Source organism: Miniopterus natalensis, chromosome 7 (assembly GCF_054644295.1).
Source record: "Miniopterus natalensis isolate mMinNat1 chromosome 7, mMinNat1.hap1, whole genome shotgun sequence".
NCBI lineage: Eukaryota > Metazoa > Chordata > Mammalia > Chiroptera > Miniopteridae > Miniopterus > Miniopterus natalensis.
Window position 1 is genome coordinate 23,242,308 of NC_142087.1, and position 5,520 is coordinate 23,247,827.

The window sequence follows — 5,520 nt, forward strand, 5'->3', positions numbered from 1 at the left end:
GTTAGCAGAGTGTAACGAGGACTTCCCAGGCTCTGGCGGGACGCTGCTTTTTTCTGAGAATGCTCTCTCTCTCCCTCATCAAAGCCAATTTCTTAAAAAGCTATTTCAGCAAAACGTTATATATTAGCATGGATAATTCAAGCAGGAATGAGAGAACACGTGAAACCAGTTTCCCAGTTTGGAAAGTCAGGTGCCTGTGACAGGGTTTAAGGTAGCACTTGTCACTCTCAGTCTCACTGCATCCCTTCAAAGGAGTGGCTACAATCTGATGGTTGCCAGCCAGCTGCTCTGAAAAGTTATCACAGATACAAATTAATAAAATATCCAACTTCAGGAGGTCAGAGTAGAAGCAAGAAGGGATTTTTTTTTTTTTTTTTTTTTTTTTGCTGTGGCATGAAACAGTCCTCCCTTTTATTCAGCCCAGATGCTAATTTTTATATCAAAAATATTGATTGAGGGAGCTAGTGATTTTGGCTCGCCCCCAAGTTTATCCAGGATCTTTCTTAATTAGGTTTGGGTCGGCTGCACTGCCCACGGCCAGGGTGAGGTCTGGCTCCAATCACCACATCGCGCTCTCTACTTCATCACCGTCCAAGGAACAAGGCAAGGAAATTGCTGCTTCTTTGTTTCCCCAGCCCATAAGTAGCTTTCTTTCCAGATTTGAAGCATGCATGGAGCAAATGTGTAAGGAAGACCGAAAGGAGGGTAATGGCTTCACTGTGATGAGATCAACCCAGCTTCAACCTGACCGTGATCCCAGCATGAATGGGCTCTGTGTGAAAAATGAATGGGTAGCAATGTGAGATCATGGAAAAAGGTCTTGGCGTCTTCTGAATGAAAATTTTTCACCAGTCTGATACAGCCAATCACTCTGTGAGTTTTCTAAAAGGAAAAAATAATCTCTTTCGCCAATCATACATGATTTTCCCATAATGTATCTATTTTATAAATAGCTATAGTTAAATCATGCAACTATTTTAATAATGTCCATACCAACTGCATATACTTTATACCAGTCTTTTAAAAAAATCTCTGCACACATAAGGCACCAATAAATTATGGTCACAAATTATAGACACCTATGACAACATGGGTTTTCTTTTATATATAAAATAGTGTGTTATTATTTAAAAATATAATTTAGTTGCCCTAAAACATTTTCAACTAAATATTTATGAAAAGCTTTTAACTCAAAAAAAACTGAGATGAAATTCAAAATATGTATTTGTAAGATATTTTATTAATAAGTGAACTCTGGATCAACCAAATGTTAATGATTTCCTATATAGAGAAGCCTATAAGTTCTATGGATAGTCAATGTTACAGGCGCATTATATTAAAAAAATAAAATATTTTATTAAAATGGGTTTATTTCTAATGAGGTTAACACTAACTCTTTTAAAAATTACATTTTTGACTGTGCATTTATTATTTATAATTGCCAAGTAGAGCAGAAACAAGCCAGCTATTCAAACTAATCACCATAGATCTCGATTGTGAGTAAGAAAGGAAGAACAGAAATTACCAGGTATTAGAGGAAACCCAGCAACACCAAAATGAGTGGCCAAGAGGAGAAAATAGAAAAACTTTCATGGAAAAGATAACTTTTTAAATATTCTAATTATTATTCTTGTTGGTCAACCTGATTATACGAAGATATCACATCCATGAAACAAGAATGGGTTGATGTGAAAAGGAACCAGAGTTCATAAAATTTAAATATTTAATATTGAAATGTCTGATGAAAATAAATCAATATAAAGTGAAGATTAAAAAATGACATAAAATTCAAGAGATATAGCAGATGCATGCTGGAGGACCATTATTCATCTAATAAAATGCTGAGAAAATAAAAAATCAGGAAAAGTGAAGGCAGGGGGGAAAATTCAAAGAAATAATAGAAGAACTATTTCCCTGAAGCTAAAACAAAACAGAAGGTAGAAATGATCCAGCAAGTGCTAAGCTGATTAATAAAAATAGATTTTTTAAATTATTTTTTATTTGCAATTGCAGTTGACATTCAATATTATATTCTTTTCAGGGGTACTACAGAGTGGTAGACATTTATATAACTTACGAAATGATCCCCCCGATAAGAATAGTACTCATCTGACATCATGCATATTTCTTATAATATTTTTGACTATATTCCCTATGCTGCACTTTACATCCCCGTGGCTACTTTGTAACTGCCAATTCATACTTCTTAATCGCTTCACCTAAAAAACAGATTTTCACCTAAATGCATCTTTATGAAACTTTGTTACACCAAGGATAACCAGAACTAAAAAGCTTCCAGCTTGAAAAGAGCAAAACAATCTCACCTACAAAGGTAAAGGTAATGGATTTTATTTCTTAATATTATAAACGTGTTCTCCATTAAGATTATTCCAATTTTCACACTCTTAGCAGTGTGTAAAAGTATTCATTTCCCCAATCTGTGCCGACGCTGAGCATTACCGCTTCTGGAACCTTTATCAATCTGATAGAGGGGAAAATGGGTTTCCGTTAATGTCGGATTCCCATTTACTAGTGATGTGATTTTTGTGTGCATTGGCCGTTGTACTGATCTTTTGCACATTTTTTGTTTGTATCCCCCGCCACTTCTTTTTCTATCATGAATGTCTCATTAGCATTCCTGGATACTGGAAGCAATGCCTTTGAATTCAGAGAGAAAATAGTTTTGAATCTAAAATCTTATATCCAGAAAAATCTATCTAATCAAGGGAAGGTGAAACTGGGACATTTTCTACATGAAAGGTTCGGAAAGTTTATTTTCTTAGTACCTTTTCTTTAAAAATTTACTTGACCACCCTAGCTGGTTGGTTGGGGTAGTTATCCCGTGCACCGAAAGGCCGTGGGTTCGATTCCAGGTCAGGGCACATATCTGGGTTGCAGGTTCGATCCTCAGTCCCGGTGCATACAGGAGACAACCAATCCATATATCTCTCTCAGATAGACGCTTCTCTCTCTATCCCTCCCCCCCCTTTCCTCCCACTCTAAAACCAATTTTAAAAAAACTACTTGCCCTGGCCAGTGTGGCTCAGTTGGTTGAGTGTTGTCCCATGCAACAGGAGTCACCTGTTTGATTCTGGTCAGGGTACATGCCTGGGTTTTGGGCTCAATCCCCATTGGGAGCATAAAGGAGGCAGCCAATCAATGTCTCTCTCTCTCTATCTCCCTTCATCTCTCTAAAATCAATAAAAAATATCTGGAAAACAAGCACTTGACCAATACTCCAATAAACACAACTAAACAAAAAGAAAACATGGCATCTAGAAAACAGCAGAATTAATCCAGGAGTGCAAGGAAGCAAAATCCCAGATTAAACTTTTATAACACAAGGTGATGGGCCGGGTTCTGCTCATGTAGAAGTCAAAATTAGAGCCTGTGCTCGGCAAGCACCTTCCTCCCCAGTGTTTCAGGGACCCAGGCTCATTTCCCACGTGAAATTCCACCAAGCCCTAGGACTTGGTCATCTCATACATAGTTGAGAGTGCAGATTTCAAACAGTGAGAAAGGAAAATGAATGGGGGGGGGGGACCCATATCTTACTCCTGTCTCATGATCGACCGAACGCTGGCTCTTTGGACACACTCTGACGGGGATGGCCGTCCCTGACTCCATGATCTAAAGGAAGTGTCAGAGATTTATTTGACGCAGAATTGCTGCAGGCAATACCCTAACATCTCAGTTCCTAGAGATCCTCTCCCAGCACTGCTCCAGCGCCACCCCATGTATTCCCTTTAGAGGCAGGAGGCCTTACAAGCTCCATCCATACTCCAGTCAGAGAGCCCGAGTCGTGACCTCAGAGCTGGCTGGGCAGCAGGTCAGACCAGCCGCTTATCCCATCTCTCATTCTCATCAACCCATCACAAGGGGAGGCATGCACCTAGGTCCCCAGAAGAGATTCCTGCAAGGTGGCTGTCAGATCTGAAGGCTCTCGGCTAAGGGATGTTTGAAGAGGCTGGGCTGGGCCAGACTGGAGGAGGGAGGGGGTGCCACAGAGGGGGGTGTCCACCTACGCACGCTCCCAGGCAGTGGCCAACGAGAACTTCGGGCCTGCTGAGTCTGGCCCATATGCTCCTCAGGATATAAAAAGAGAGGTGATAGGTTTCTCGCCTCTGTGATCTTCACTCTGCCTCTCAGATTGTCACACCTCACGTCAGGACCCTCCTGGGTTTCATTAGTGATGGGGAAAGCCAGCCAACTGGGGATTAGGATAGGTTTGTTTGGGGCTGACTCTTAAAATTCCACTTTCACAGGGGAATAGCCTGGGGTCAGTTCTTCAGTGAAATGCTGGAAAAAGAGAAAATATGGTGCACTTTATGGCTTGTTTATCCATCTGTATCTTCCCTGGTGCACGTTCCTGGAGTCTCTCCCCTCCTGGGTTATGACCTTTCAGGGTTTTGCAGCTTGTTCAAAGCTACTCTTCAGTGACTGTTTAAGGACTAGGAGAGGCAGCCACTAAAAATAATAGCGTGCACAGCAATTCCTTCCTGCCCCAGCCCCACGTAGTGGCTTCCTTCCTTTTCACCATCCAGCCTTAAATAGGCATATGTGAGTGATGTGAAAATAAAATTTATATGTCGTAGGTCCTCACCTGGCAAAAGTAAGAATTGGGGGGCATGCTTATAGAAAACCCTTGTTCATCAGAATTTCATGACCATTCGTGCTCAGGCCTTTTGGATTTATGCTTCCAAAGGTCGTAATGAGACAGATGTTCTAGTAAAAGAAAAAAGCACCAGAAACAAAAATCTAACAGTGAGCTTCACACTTTGAAACTTGGTGTTTTTTTCTGCTTCTGAAAAAAAATTAAAAGTTTTAATAAAAAGATGCTTAAAATGAGAGATGGGCAAGTCGAACACGTATTTAGTTAACAAAAGAGCCAAGAAATTATTGAAAAGCTGCCTTGTGTTTATGGTGCTCTCGAATTATATTTATAAGATCCAATGCTTTCAACATTGTTTATTATCAGATTTTAATGTATGAGATACATTAAAATGTACATGCCTCTTAAACATGAAATTTCTCCTCTGAAAATTTTCACTGAAGAAATACTTAAAAACTTTAGTTGCTGAAAATATTATGGTCTAAATCACCAGAAAATCTCCTATTGCAAAGTGGAAATAGTAGAGAAAATGCAAGATCTTTTTAAATACAGAGCTGAGCCTGTAAGCAAATTAGGGAAGTCCCCAGGGATGAAGAATAAAAAGGAAGGTGAAATCTTAACCTCTAACGGCTGACCTGAAACTCTGGTGGGCCTATGGGTGTTTTCTAGAATCAGTAACAGACGGATTTTAATGCCCATTTTGGAACACAGATGAGACATTAGGCCAGTGAGAACAATCTACCCAAAGGCAGAGAGAGATGACAATGATGTTTTCTGTCTACTAGGTGGAGGGGGGGAAAATTGGTCTACTCTGAGAATTTATAACCATTGAAGTGGCCTCATGGGTTTGGCATTCACATTTATACTCGAATTCCCATGTCAAGAAATAAATGTGTTCTGAGCTGATA